The sequence below is a fragment of the Psammomys obesus genome, unplaced genomic scaffold (assembly GCF_907164565.1).
Source record: "Psammomys obesus unplaced genomic scaffold, mPsaObe1.curated_primary_1811, whole genome shotgun sequence".
Taxonomy (NCBI): Eukaryota; Metazoa; Chordata; class Mammalia; order Rodentia; family Muridae; genus Psammomys; species Psammomys obesus.
Genome location: NW_026590062.1, coordinates 23,370,198 through 23,386,449, shown reverse-complemented (window position 1 = coordinate 23,386,449; position 16,252 = coordinate 23,370,198). Strand labels below are relative to the sequence as shown.

The 16,252-nt window shown below is 40.7% G+C and overlaps 1 pseudogene; it reads right to left on the bottom strand.

Moving 5' to 3' along the window:
• The window catches only part of LOC129675907 (uncharacterized), a 79,290-nt pseudogene extending 63,830 nt beyond the window's left edge, over positions 1-15,460 (bottom strand).
• Between the last annotated feature and the right edge of the window lie 792 nt (positions 15,461-16,252).

Genomic DNA, 16,252 nt, shown 5'->3' with positions numbered 1-16,252 from the left:
GCACTGAACTGGGCTCCAGCTGCGAGCACAGAGACTTGCTGCATGCCCAATTCCCTGTCACAGACAGAACTGTGCATCCCAGGGCATCAGAGACTGGGAGTCCCTGTTGGGAGAAAACCCCACAGGGAAGGAAGCAAAAGGGGACTGAATTAGGTCATCCAGTATAGCCCTGGAAAAGGTCCCACAGACCTGCACACCGCCAGGCCAGAGACCTGCTGTGCACCAACAATTCATCACAGACAGAGCTGTGCGCCCCAGGGCATCAGACACTGGGAGTCCCTGTCAGGAGAAAACCCCACAGGGAAGGAAGCAAACAGGGACGGACTTAGGACACCCAGTATATTTCTGGAAAAGGTCCCCACAGACTGGTGCACCTGCCAACACAGGGAACTGCTGTGCACCAAGAAGCCTGCTGCTCCCATCAGAGCAGTATCCAACTGCCACTGATTACTGCTTAGGTATTGGGGCACAGAGATGCAACTTCAGACCTAAAGAAGCCTTGGATCCCTGGGATCAATTCCCAGATATTACTCCAAGGGGCAACCAGTTATCCCTAACAAAACTGACCAAACCATAGGACACACAGGTTACAGCAGCAGCTCACTAAATTTACAGCAAAAAACCCAGAAACAGGGCAGCTATCTCCAGGATTTCTCTGGGTAAGAGGAGAGCCCTCTCAACTAACAAGGACCACAGTTACCACTCAGTTCTGTACGCCTGGTGTGAGCTGTGGCAATTTGTGAAAAACACCGGCCATTCAGTGACCATATCCAAAAAGCTGAAGAGGCTTCCTTCAGGAAAAACCATCTCCTGCCAAGGGGATTCTCTCCACCACAGGATCCCAGGAACCACCAGAAACCAACACCCAACACCCAACACGTAAGATAGCCCAGTGGGTGAAGGACAGCATAAGAGCTCAACCAACAAAAGACAGAGCAATATGGCATCTCCAGAACCCAGTTATCCAGGGGCAGAAGCCCTGGACACCCCAGCATAATTGAAACTCAAGAAGATGACCTAACATCTATGCTGTTGAAGAGGATAACAGAGGAAAAAAATAAAATACGTAAAGAAATAGAGGAAGATAAATACAAACAGATTATGGAAATCTGTAAAGAAATACAGGCAGTTGCAGCCAAATAGTTTGTGGCCTTTAGAAAGGAAATACTTAAAGCACTGAAAGAAATAAAAGAAACAGAGGACTGTTCAAAAAAACAGCTGAAGGAATTGAAGGAAAAACGGGAAAATACAGTCAGACAGGTGAAGGAAATCAACAAAATGGCTCAAGATCTGAAGATAAAATTGGAAAAATTAAAGAAAACAAATGGAGGAAATTGTGAAGAGAAAGAACTTAGGGAAGAAAACAGGAACTACAGAGGTTAGCATAACCAATAAACTACAAGAGATGGAAGAAAGAACCTCAGGTGTGGAAGATACAATGGAAGAAATGGAAGTATCCATCAAAGAAAATGTTAAATCTAAAAAATTCCTGACACAGAATGTCCAAGAAATTCAAGACAACATAAAAAGACAAAACCTAAGAATAATAGGAATAGAGGAAAGAGAAGATTCCCTCCTCCAAGCCCAGAAAATATTTTCACCAAAATCATTGAAGAAAATTTCCCCAAATTGAAGGAGAGGCCAATAAGAATACAAGAGGCCTACAGAACACCCAACAAATTTGACCAGAAAAGAAAATCCTCCCGCCACATAATAATCAAAACAGTAAGTATACAGAACAAAGAAAAAAATACTAAAAGCTACAAGGGAAAAAGGCCAAGTAACATATAATAGCAAACCCATCAGAATCACACCTGACTTCTCAACAGAGATTATGAAAGCCAAAAGGGCCTAGACAGATATCATGCAGGACCTAAGAGAACACAGATGTCAGACCAGGCTACTATACCCTGCAAAACTCTCAGTCCTCATAGACAGAGAAAACAAGATATTCAATGACAAAAACAAATTTCAACAATACCTACACACAAATCCAGCATTACAGAAGACACTGGAAGGGAAAATACAACCTAAGAAAATTAGCTTCTGTCAAGAAAACACAGGAAATAATTAACCTTACTACAGCAAAACAAAAAGCAACCAAGCACACAAACTTATGAACACAGCCAACATCAAAATCAAAGGATCTAACAGCCACTGGTCATTAATCTCTCTCAACATCAATGGACTCAACTCTCCAGTAAAAAGACACAGATTAACAGAATGGATACATAAACAAAACCCAGCAATCTGTTGCATACAAGAAACACACCTAAGGCACAAAGATAGACATTACCTGAGGGTAAAAGGTTGGAAGACAACTTTCCAAGCAAACGGACCCAAGAAACAAGCAGGAGTAGCCATTCTAATATCTGATAAAATAGACTTTCAACCAAAATTAATAAAAACAGATGTGGAAGGACACTTCATACTCATCAAGGGAAAATTCCACCAGGAAGACATCACAATCCTGAACATCTATGCCCCAAATACAAGAGCACCCACATGTGTAAAAGAAACATTGATAAAATTTAAACCACATATAGATCCCCACACATTGATAGTAGGAGACTTCAACACCCCACTCTCAACAAAGGACAGGTCAACAAAACAGAAATTAAACAAAGAAACAATATCTCTGACAGAGGTCATGAATCAAATGGACCTCACAGACATTTACAGAACTTTACACCCAAACACAAAAGAATTTACCTTCTTCTCAGCACCTCATGGAACCTTCTCCAAAATAGACCATGTAGTTGGTCACAAAGCAAGCCTCAACAGATACAAGAAGATGGAAATAGTCCCTTGTATCCTATATGATCACTATGGAATAAAGCTGGACCTCAACAACAACAGAAATAGCAAAAAGCCTACACACATGGAAACTGAACAACTTGTTACTAAATGACAGCTGGGTTAGGGAATAAAGAAAGAAAGAAATTAAAGTCTTCCTAGAATTAAATGAAAATGAAGGCAGAACATACCCAAACTTGTGGGACACAATGAAAGCAGTCCTAAGAGGAAAGTTCATAGCACTAAGTGCTTTCAAGAAGAAATTTGAGACAGCACATTCAAGCAACTTAATGGCTCACCTAAAAACCCTAGAAAGAAAAAGATGCAGACACACCAAAAAGGAGTAGATGGCTGGAAATAATCAAACTCAGGGCTGAAATCAATCAATTAGAAACAAATAAAACAATTCAAAGAATCAATGAAACCAAGAGCTGATTCTGTGAAAAAATAAACATAGACAAGCTAAGTAAAAGGCAGAAAGACACCATCCAAATCAACAAAATCAGAATGAAAAGGGAGACATAACTACAGACACTGAGGAAATCCAAACAATCATTAGGACTTACTTCAAAAGTAAGTCCTATACTCACTTTTATTTACTTCTATATGCCATAAAATTTGAAAATCTAAATGAAATGGATGATTTTCTTGATCGATTCCACTTACCAAAGCTGAATCAAGACCAGGTAAATCAATTAAATAGTCCTATATCCCTGAGGAAACAGAAGTGGTCATCAAAATCTCCCATCCAAAAACGCCCAGGACCAGATGGTTTCAGCACAGAATACTACCAGACCTTCAAAAAGGAGCTAGCTCCAGTTCTCTTCAAACTATTACACAAAATAGAAACAGAAGGAAAACTACCAAACTCATTCTATGAAGCCACAGTCACCTTGGTACCTAAACCTCACAAAGACAGAAAGAGAATTTCAGGCCAATCTCCCTTATGAACATTGATGCAAAAATACTCAACAAAATACTTGCAAACTGAATACAAGAACACATCAAAGATATCATCCACCATCACCAAGTAGGCTTCATCCCAGGTATGCAGGGGTGGTTCAATATATGGAAATCCGTCAATGTGATCCACCATATTAAAAAACTGAAAAAAAAACACATGATAATCTCCTTAGATACTGAAAATGCATTTGAAAAAATCTAACATCCATTCATGTTTAAAGTATTAGAGAGATCAGGGATATAAGGCACATATCTAAACAAAGTAAAGGCGATATACAGCAAGCCTATAGCCAACATTAAACTGAATGGAGAGAAACTTAAAGCAACCCCACTAAAATCAGGGACAAGACAAGGCTGCCCACTCTCTCCATATCTCTTCAACATAGTTCTGGAAGTCCTTGCTTAAGCAATAAGACAGGTGAAGGAGATCAAGGGGATACAAATTGGAAAGGAAGAAGTCAAATTATCACTATTTGCAGATGATATGATAGTATACCTGAGTGACCCCAAAAACTCTACCAGGGAACTCCTACAGCTGATAAACACCTTCAGCAAAATGGCAGGATACAAAATTAACTCAAAAAAAATCAGTAGCCCTCCTGTATACAAAAGACAAAAGGGCTGAGAAAGAAATTAGAGAAACAACACCCTTCACAAGAGCCACAAATGACATAAAGTACCTTATAGTAAACCTAACCAAGCAAATCAAAGACTTGTATGAAAAAAATTTCAAGTCTTTGAAGAAAGAATTAGAAGAAGATATGAGAAGATGGAAAGATCTCCCATGCTCATGGCTTGGCAGGATTAACATAGTAAAAATGGCCATCTTACCAAAAGCAATCTACAGATTCAATGCAATTCCCATCAAATTACCAATACAATTATTTACAGACCTTGAAAGAAAAAATCACAACTTCATATGGAATAACAAGAAACCGAGAATTGCTAAAACAATCCTCTACAATAAAAGATCTTCCAGAGGTATCTCCATCCCTGATCTTAAGCTGTACTATAGAGCAACAGTTATAAAAACTGCATGGTACTGGCATAGAAACAGAATGGTGGATCAATGGAACTGAACAGAAGACCCAGAAATAAACTCACACACTTATGGACGCCTGATCTTTTTTTTTCACTTTTTTTTATAATCAAATTTATTTATTTTTATTAATTACAGTTTAATTCACTTTGTATCCCCCATAAGGCCCTCCCTCCTCCCTTTCCGGTCCTATCCTCCCTTCCTCTTCTTTACACATGCCCCTCCCCAAGTCCACTGATGGGGAGGTCCTCCTCTCCTTCCTTCTGATCTTAGTCTATCAGATCACATCAGGGATGGCTGGATTGTCATCTTCTGTGGCCTGGTAATTCTGCTCTCCCCTGAGGGGGAAGTGGACACCTGATCTTTGACCAAGATGCCAAAACCATACAATGGAAAAAAGATTGCATCTTCAACAAATGGTGCTGGTCCAACTGTAGAAAAATGCAAGTAGATCCATACTTATCACCCTGCACAAAACTAAAGATCAAGTGGATCAAAGACATCAACATAAAACCAGACACATTAAATCAGTTAGAGGAAAAAGTGGGGAAGAGCCTAGAACTCATTGGTACAGGAGACAACTTCCTGAAGAGAACACCAACAGCACAGGCTCTAAGAGCAACAATCAATAAATGGGACCTCATGAAACTGAAAAGCTTCTGTAAAGCAAAGGACACCATCACCAAAACAAAATGAATGCCTACATATTGGGAAAGAATCTTCACCAACCCTCTATCTGACAGAGGGATAATAGCCAGTATAAATGAAGAACTAAAGAAGCTGAAAAGCAACAAAGCAAGTAATCCACTTAAAAAATGGGGAACAGAGCTAAACAGAGGATTCTTGATAGAATAATATTGAATGGCAGAACACTTAAAGAAATGCTCAACCTCATTAGCCATCAGGGAAATGCAAATCAAAACAACCCTGAGATTTCACCTGACACCCACCAGAATGGCTAAGATCAAAAACTCAAGTGACAACACATGCTGGATAGGCTGTGGAGTAAGGGAACCCTCCTCCACTGCTGGTGGGAATGTAAACTTGTACAACCACTCTGGAAATCAATCTGGAGCTTTCTCAGACTACTAGGAATAGCGCTTCCTCAAGACGCAGCTATACCACTCCTAGGCATATATCCAGAAGATACTCAAGTACACAACAAGGACATTTGCTCAACCATATTTGTAGCAGCTTTATTTGTAATAGCTAGAAGCTGGAAACAACCCAGATGCCCCTCAACTGAAGAATGGATACAGAAATTGTGGTACATCTACACAATGGAATATTACTCAGCAATGAAAAACAAGGAAATCATGAAATTTGCAGGTAAATGGTGAGAACTGGAAAGGATCATCCTGAGTGAGCTATCCCAGAAGCAGAAATACACACAAGGTATATACTCACTCATATAGACATATAACATAGGATAAACCTACTAAAATCTGTACACAAAAAAAAAACTAATCAAGAGGGAGGACTCTGGCTAAAATCCCCATCCTGAAAGGCAAAAATGATGGACATCAGAAGAAAAAGAAAACAGGAAACAAGTTAGGAATCTGCCACAGAGGGCCTCTGAAAGGCTCTGCTCTGCAGACTATCAAGGCAAATGCTGAGACTTATGGCCAACTGTTGGGCAGAATGCATGGAATCTTATGAAAGAAGTGGGAAATAGTAAGATCTGGAGAGGACAGGAGCTCCACAAGGAGAGCAACAGAACCAAAAAATATGAACACAGGGAACTTCCTAGAGACTCATACTCTAACCAAGCACCGTCCATGGAGATAACCTAGAACCCCCTGCACAGATGTACCCCATGGCAGTTCAGTAACCAAGTGGTTCCATAGTAATGGGAACAGGGACTGCCTCTGACATGAATGGATTGGTCTGCCCTTTGATCACCTCCCCCTGAGGGGGGAGCAGCTTTCCCAGGCCACAGAAAATGACAATGCAGCCACTCCTGATGATATCTGATAGACTAAGATCAGAAGGAAGGAGAGGAAGACCTCTCCTATCATCGGACTTGGGGAGGAGCATGCGTGGATAAGGGGGACAAAGATGGGATTATGAGCGGGGGAAGGAGGGGTTTATGGGGGGATACAAAGTGAATAAAGTGTGATTAATAAAAATTAAAATCAAAAAATCAAAAAAATATGAGCTCTAAATCATGATTGCCCTCCATGATCTTCAGTTTTCACATTTCAGTACCTTGTGCTGATCCATTTCTTCCACATTTTCTTTGATTTCCTAAATTGCCCTTCCTCATTTTACATTTTAATAGTGTCTTGAAGAAGTCTTGTCTTGAGTATCTCAGAAGCAAATAGTAACTGGGAAGCAGCCCTGTGCTTGATGTGTAAACTCGTTCAATTTTCCTAGTCACATACGGATGATTGCATCCTCAGGAGCTCCTTGCAATGAATTTGAACTACAGGAAAAACAGGACAGATGCAGGCAGTTCTTTGGTGTGAGTGGTGATGTGTCTTATTTAGCAGTTGAGGAGATGAGGCAAGTTTTGTATTCTTCTATGGATCTTGTTGTACATTTAACACATGCATGGCTTCTGGTTCTGTGATGAGCTGTCTTGGCAGGCTAAGATGTAGATATAGAGGAATGTGACTGGAGAAGACTTAGTAGGAAGATTCATCTTTCAAATGGCCAAAGAAATTTCTAGTACTTGAGATTGAGCATTGTACCCAGGTTTTATTGGGTGTAATGATTATCGTTTCTTTTAAAATTAAGATACAATTTAGTAGGTTTCAATGTGGCATATTCACACAAGTGTATCATGTACTTAGCTGCACTTACCTCTGTGTCATATCTGTTACTCACCATACGGCGGATTTTATTCCTAAGTTCAAGCAACCTCCTGTTGACTCTCAAATAATACCTCTTCTTTTGTTGTTGTTGTTCAAAATTTTGTGAAACCACACACACATACATACATATATAAGACACACAGATACAAACTGTTATATCAAGGTTCTTTGGAAGTCTGAATTTTCCAGGTCTCTTTAATTTAATTTGATGACCTCCTGCTTCACCCCCAATTCCTTCTAATGACATCCCCTAATTCTTCAAAGTTGAGGACAACTCTATTATGTGTGTATAAATCCTATGTATCTTTCATCTGAATTCTAATGTATCTAGGAGAACTCTGGACCTAGTAAACTTATTTATTTAATTTTCCCCTTGGTTCCAATAATGAAGGCATTTATTTAAACTTCTATCGAATCGGTTTTATGTTTAAATTAAAATGTATATATTTAAGTGTGGTAATTCATTGAATGATACATTCAAAATTATGGGAATGCACTGTAAATAGCAGTAATGGACCTTTGTATACAGAAATGTAAATTTACAAAATTATAGATGATAGCTTTTTTATTTACTCATCTGTTGAGAGGAATCATGAATAATTCCAAATATTGAATTTCTGAATAATACTGAAAAATCTACAGCAGGTTACTGTGTATGTGCTACTCTGACTTATGTACCTTCAGAAAATTCCATGATATGTGAATAAATCATAAGCTATTCCTTCATTTGCTGACTAAAGTATCTGTATATTCTTATTACAATGTGTCCCTTACCTTCTGCTCACAATAGAAGTATTCATGGGACTCCTCATGACACATATAGGCTAATTACTTTATTTGGTCATTGTTTAGTTTTTATGAAATGGTTTGGGATTTTGTTCAGATTTTCATTATCTAAGGAAATGATCTACCCTTCTGCTGCATACAAGAAATACTTCAACATCAAAACAGACATTAACTATGAAGAAAGGGCTGGAAAAATTTTACCATACAAATGGACCTAAGGAACAAGCTGAGGTGGCCATTCTGATAGCTAACAAAATGGCCTCCAAACTAAAATTAATCAAAAGAAGTGGATCAGGACACTGTACCCGCCTGCGGGACTAGTAATTCGCGGGGTCTTCTAAGAGGACCAGGCCTGAAAGAAAAATGGGCAAGAGAGAAGAACGGACTCAAGCAAATGTGCACTTGTCAAGAGTCAAATTTTATTGAACCGGAGCAGGCTTTTAAGGCCAAACTTAGATAGGGGCGGGGCGAGGGAGGAGCACAGTGTAGAATCCTTTTTACTCAGGGAGGGGTAGGTTGGAAAAGCACACTTTAGAGCTTCTGAACTCAGGAAGGGGCAGGGTGGAAGTTACAAAATCTTCTTGGCCCGGGGCCTGGAACACTTTGCAGTTATTTTGGGAAGTCATGGTACAGTTAGCACATTTCTGCAACTGTCAAGCAGGATGTTGGTCAACCAGGTGCAGCAGGGTGGGGGGAATGAGAAAAGGTCAGAAGTTTCTCAGGGCTTGTCTCCAACATCTCCCCCTTCTCTGTATACAAGAACAGGGATAGGGAGGTTACCGTGACCCGCTAATGGTGTCCCAAAGAAGGGCTCATTTTGGCAGCCAATTATTTTTGTTTAAGAGTAAAATTTTGGATCCAAAGGAGCAAACTGTCACCAGAGAGGCGAGCGTTCCCCAGAGTAGGTCAAGCGTTGTCACTCATAGGCCATTGGTCTTGACAAGGCCATTTAGATTGACCACAGTACGAGGGGCACAAACAGGGTCTGAGCCTGTTGGAAGTGCAGTGCTGGACCCTTACCCATCATTGGATCGGCCTCCTCCCAGCGAGGTCGTCCTGTCTTAGGTGGGCCGAGACTTATCCACCCGTTCTGTCTCTGACTTACCAGACCACTCACTTTGTGGAAATGTAACGCATCTTGCTCTCATCAAAGCTCCTGGATCCTGGAAGGAATATGCTTAGTAGCCAAAATAGTATATGAGGGGTCACAGAAACCTGAGTTATTATTTGGAGGGGCAGGACCAGAATTTCCACCCCCAGGTTGATTTTTGTAGGGAGGTGAAGTCTAAGAGTCAAGATGTGGGGTTGTTTTGGTCCTTTGGCAGGTCAATGGTAGACTCTTCTTCCGTGGCGAGGCGATGGTAATGGGCTCCCACCAGCTTGATTGCAGAATCCACCTGACTCTTAACAAAGCTTGTCAATTGATTAAAGGCCCAGGGGCCAAAAGAGAGAAGCAAAAGGATACCTACAAAAGGTCCTAGCAGACTGGGAAGCAGAGTGGTTAGCCATGGGGATGTGGGAAACCAATTTTGATACCAGGACTCTTGTTTCTCTCTATTCCATTTTCGTTCCTCCAAACTGGAGCGAACCTTATCGATACTGCTTTGCACTAAACCTGTTTTGTCAGTGTAAAAGCAGCATTCTTTCTTGAGCGCAGCGCAGAGTCCGCCTTCCTGGAGAAAAACCAAATCTAGACCATGCCTGTTTTATAAAACTACCTCAGATAAGGACACCATAGAATCTTTTAGGTCCTGTAAGCCTTTTTGCAAATCTTGTAGGTCTTTGTCCACTGCTAGGGAAAGTTGATTAAATTGTTGCTGGGAGGTAATTAGGAAGGCTATGCCTGTACCAGCTCCAGCGGCTCCAAGCCCTAGAATTACAGTTAGAGTAATGGCAGTTAAGGGCTCACATTTTACTGGAGATGGATGTACCCCTTTTCCCCAAAACCGAAGGAACTCATCCTTAGAATGTATAGTCAGCCTTGGGAAAAGCCGTATAAGGACGCAGTAATCTCTGTGGACTAAAAAGGTGGAGCTTACAAGATTAGGAGTAAGACCAGTGGAGCAGGCAAAATAAGTGCCATTAGGTGCAGCAATATATGTAAAGCTTGAATTTACAAGAGTAATATTGCAAATTTCTTGTAAAGCCACCGGGGGAAGCATAGAAGGTCCCAATAGGCACGTTCCAATTCTGGACACCTGTGTGACTGTAAGGCTGACTCCCTCTGGGTGCTGCCACTGTAAGGCATTAGAATTATTAGTTGTAATTACTTCTAAGGGTAAGGCTATGCCCTCGTAGAAGGGTGACCATGGTGAGTAACACACCCAGCATTCCTGAAAATCAGTGGTGTTAATTTGATGTATGGCCTCTTCGTTGAAGGGCAGAAGTGGAAGGAATGTAATTGCCTTTGGCAGGGTTACTACGTGACTAGAAATCACAGGATGGCCCACCAAGATGTGTTAATAATAGTAATTTGGAAAGTTCCTCAGAAAAGTTACTTAGGAAGCCCTGAGGGAGATTAGGATTTAAGGTATTTCAGGAAGATGATCTTATCAAAAGCTCCAGGTCAGCCAGGAATGCACTATTGTATCTGGGCAGTAGTCCGGTCAAGCCAGATGCCAAAATTTAGGGGGCAGCAAGGTGCCAGAAGGTCCCCCTTTATTTTATTTTTACAAGGCCATAATCCCAAGGGAACTGTGCCTGTCTTAGGTGGGAATCTGGGGTCTTCAACCCTTGCTAAGCTCGTCATTGGATACATCAGCAGCGATTGGCTGAGCTCCTGTCTTAGGTGGCAAAAAAAGGGGGGAACAGAAGACCACTGTGGATTCTCTTACCCGTCACTGGCTAACCGGTTCAGCTCACTGGGATGATTAGCATTAGGCCTATTTATAGTCTTGGCTGACCATCTCTAGCCTTTGATAGTGCACCTGGATGGGCTGTACCTTTAGGGCATCAATCTACTGTTTAATAAAAGCCACAATTGTATTGAAAAGAACAGGTCCTATTGAAAGAATCATCAATAAGATAAGCAGGGGACCAAGGAAAGGAAGGAGATAGGGAAGGAGCCCATTCCTGTGCTGCTTAAGTCCACCATGAACATATATCAGCTGGAGGCAAAGGATCACAGTCCATGGAAACAGTTGTTTTTTTTTTCCATCATTTCTGTAAAGAGATATAAAAGGAATATGTTCTCAGGGTAATTCTTTTACCCTGGACTGATGAGTGTTATTATTATTATCTATATGCTTTACTAATCGTTCTGGCAACCATCTGGCTGCATCTATCTCTTTAGAATTGATGCAAACTGCTTCTCTGCCCTGTATCAGGACAGGATCTGGACCATGCCATTTGTTGTCCAAAGGATTTTTCCATAGGACAGTAGCAAACTGTCTTTCTGTATCCATTGCCAGAAACATTCCACAGCTGAATGTCCATATTTTTGAGTTTCAGGACCTTGTTAATTAAAGTGTTAATTAAAGCCTCACAGTACTTTTCCAGAGTACGGAAGAATGTAACCACCCCAGACCCTGGTCCTCTGCTCAGGCAGAGATAAGGAAGTGAGCAAGCAAAGACCTCCACTCTGCAAAGAATGACCAGATCTACACTTGAGAGATAACATCACCTAGCAATCAACCCAAATGGACTCAATTCTTCTCCTGAAGAGCCCCTGACCTTCTCTCAGGCTCGCTCCTCAGAGAAGACACAGGTTGAAGCTAATTGCTCTTCCATCTTTGGCTGTAGCCACATCCCCACTAGAAGAAGATTCTGAACATGAATTAAAGATCAGATATTCCTCAGGTATCTGGCCAGGACTGACCAGACCTGAAAGTCAGCTACCTAATCCCTCATCCAATTATGAGTAGCCAGGATGACAACCCCTGAACTTCCCTGTGCCTCATCTCCTAACAACCTGAGGCTTATGTCTCTGGGGGCCCACTCTTAAAATTTTGAAAACATATTTCCAACATAGCCAGGGCTATTATCTGTTTTAAGTTGTGTTGGAAGTTTTAATATAGCAATTGCTGACAGCGTATGAGCAATAACATTTTTTCCAGCTTTACCCGTTTAGAGTGTGGAAAATATAAACCCACTATAAGTGTCAACAAAAACATGAACATATTTTAAATTACCAAATTTAGGAATATGTGTAACATCCACTTGCCAAATAACATTAGGTACAAGGCCACAGGATTGACCCCAAGATGGGAAGTAGGCAAAAGGACAACACAAGAAGGACATTGTTTAAACAAGTCAGCTTTATAATTACCTTAGTTAAAGGTCCTGGAAGGTTAGAATGAGCTTGCAAATGTCCAATGTAAAAGGAAAAGGTTTTTTTTGTTTTTTTTGTATCAAATTTTGAATTTGTAAAAATAATTTTAGCAGGAGAAGATGTCTAAATTTAATTTGCAGTCTCTAAACTAGGAAAAGACTAAGCTACAGAGGCACTATTTGTAAAAATGTTTAAAGACTGTTTATTAAAACTTTAAAACACAGCCAATACTGCAGGTAAGTCTGTTATTTGCACAGATGTGCTAGACACTTGAAAAGATGCATCAACAGGTTAGACTTTGTCATAATAAGCTTACATATGTTAAAATGTCATATTTATTAGATCTCTGACAAGCTTGAGGGCTAGCATATTTGAGTTACTCTTTGTCTTTATCATCTGCTCTAAACTGTGTAAAAAAAATACCTAAACAAAGACACTAGGTATAGCTTAACATCTTAACCAACTGCAGTTGTTAGCATAACTTTAAATCTGCTCTTTTTGAACTAAAATTAAAGCAAACCTTTTAATCAGATACAGTTCATAGAGAAGCTAGCAAATCTTGCTGCTCCTACTGCTTGCATTAAAATTGAACAGTAAAGAGCTTTGCATTTAGCACTAATCAGATGACTGAACATAACTCAGAGACCTAAACAAAATGGTGGCAAACTCATAGCTCCACCCTCTTTATCTCCGGACCAGCATGGTGGCTGGCCACGTGTAACTGAACTCAGCTGTAAGCCCCAAACAAATATGGCAGCAAAACTACAGCTCTGCGCTTTCTCTATTGCTGAACCATCATGGCGGCTAGCATGATGGTTAGCACAGGCTGCGACTGACAATACCAAACATAGCCATTAGGTACTGATGATGATATAGCAACCACTGTGGAGCATCCACAATCCCCCACAACCAAAAGTTCAGGGTCATCTTTGGCTACATATGGAGCTCAAATAAGTTTTAGAACCAACTGCATAACAGAACAGTACAGAACAATCTTAAACTGTATAAATTATTTTAGCCATACCAGACCTATTAGCCAGAATTCTTTCCCCTTAAAAGAACATAAGAAACATTTTGCAATGAGGAATCACCAGCCTTTTAAATGAAGTATAACATATTTAAATACAGTTTTTTTTAAATCATATTAACTCTCTGGTTTTTTTTTTTTATAAACAAAGCACCTTAACAAACAAACAGCTCTCCATAAGATACATTCTAAAAACTGCAATTTTTTTCAATTAGTGCAAACCACATGGCTTAGTTTTACTTAGTAAAATTAATAAAATAAATACCAAAGTATTTTTATTCTCCCTCAAGGTATCGAGAAACTTTTAAATTTTTCTGTTAGACTGCCCAAGATCATTGTCATACCCAAATGCTTGATAAACTTTAAACATTTTATAGCCTTAAACATTTAAACATTTTTTAAAACCCGTTTTTGCAATATCAAAACAAGGTACCCCTTTTGTAGGAGAGAAGTCACAAGGCATAACCATAATCCTAACAAAACCAGATTTTAAAACCAGAATTTACCAATGTAAACAACTTAATTTTCAAAACCAATGCCAATTTAAAATAACTCATTCTTTTTAACCTAGAAGGAAATGAGAATTATTTTTAACCCATACCAAGATGGCGGTTAAATTATAACCCACATGATAAAGTAGAACATAAAACAGAAGGTAGACACAAGCAAATATTGCACAGAGACATTGAGACAAAAAAAAAACATTAACCAGCTGGCCAAATTTATTGAAAATACTGATGAAGTTAGGGGCGTCCCCCTGAACTTCAGCAGCTGTGACCACCTCAATCACGTCTTGCTACCCAGATACAGGCACCTCGAGCTCTGAGGAATTTTTAGAACAGAGAACAGAAAGTACTATACGCACAAACATTGCACAGAAACATTTAGACACTTACGGCTGCACACAAAAACAAAACATAGAGACAAAGACAAAAAACAACCGCGGTACCTGCTTTTTAAACATTTAAATATATATACAGAGCATAACCATGATTTTAAGTCAGAACTAGAAAAATTCAGAATTTATCAGTGAACACAATTTAATCTTTAAAACTAGAAGTGGCTCCATCTTTCTGGTTTCTGTTCGAGAGCTGGCTGAAGCTGACACTGGCTGAAGCCGGTGGGAGGGGCGGAGTAAATTGCAGTCCTGCTAAGCTCTGCAGCTGGCAGAGGCAGGTCTTAGGCCTCTGAGGGTTTGGGCGTTCTCATCCACCCAGTTCTCCGAAAGCCTGGTCCTCGGTAGGGGAGTGGAAAGGAGACAAGTAGAGTCCTCGTTCCTCCTGCTCACCGTGCTATGGCTCTGGCTCCGATCCATGCCCTTTGCCCCAGCCCACCTAGGGGCCTTTTTTGGGAAAAAACAGGGAAAGCTAGGGAATTAACAGTAATAACGGGGGGGGGGGGACAATTATATCTTTATCTCGACCTTTTTCTCTACGGTCCTCGAGAGGGCAGGCTCCAACCTGATCCCACTTTTTGGCATATCTCTGGCCCATCAATAACAAACCATGGACAAATGTCCGACACAAAAACCAAGAACTTAATTAAGTCCTTTTTCTTAACTCTAATTCCTCTCTCCCTGAGCGCAACTGTTGGCCCATTTTTATGGGATGGAGAAAGACTTACCCAATGTATCTTTTTCCTGTGAGTGGCAGGAACGTACGTCTTAACGAGTCGAGAGCGGCCAATCTTACTCTCGGTTCATCGCGGCATTTTCTGAGCGATCCGGATCCATCTATGCAAACCTCCATCCAGCAATGGTCCATGCTTCGGCCCCACGTTGGGTGCTACTTGTACCCGCCTGCGGGACTAGTAATTCGTGGGGTCTTCTAAGAGGACCAGGCCTGAAAGAAAAACGGGCAAGAGAGAAGAACGGACTCAAGCAAATGTGCACTTGTCAAGAGTCAAATTTTATTGAACCGGAGCAGGCTTTTAAGGCCAACCTTAGATAGGGGCGGGGCGAGGGAGGAGCACAGTGTAGAATCCTTTTTACTCAGGGAGGGGTAGGTTGGAAAAGCACACTTTAGAGCTTCTGAACTCAGGAAGGGGCAGGGTGGAAGTTACAAAATCTTCTTGGCCCAAGGCCTGGAACACTTTGCAGTTATTTTGGGAAGTCATGGTACAGTTAGCACATTTCTGCAACTGTCAAGCAGGATGTTGGTCAACCAGGTGCAGCAGGGTGGGGGGAATGAGAAAAGGTCAGAAGTTTCTCAGGGCTTGTCTCCAACAGGACACTACATAGACATCAAAGGAAAAATCCAACAAGGTAAGGTCTCAATTCTTACCATGCATGTCCCAAATGCTATGGCACCAAATTTTGTAAAAGTAACATAACTAAAGCTTAAATCACACATTGATCCTCACACATTGATAGTGGGAGACTTCAATACCCCATTTTACTAATAGACATGTCATCCAGACAAAAACCAAAAAAGAAATATTGCGGTTAGCAGACATTTGCAACAAAATGGACCCAACTGATAGCTACAGAATATTGCACTCAAGCACTAAAGAATGTTCTTCTCATCACCTCATAGAACAGTCTCCCAAATTGACCA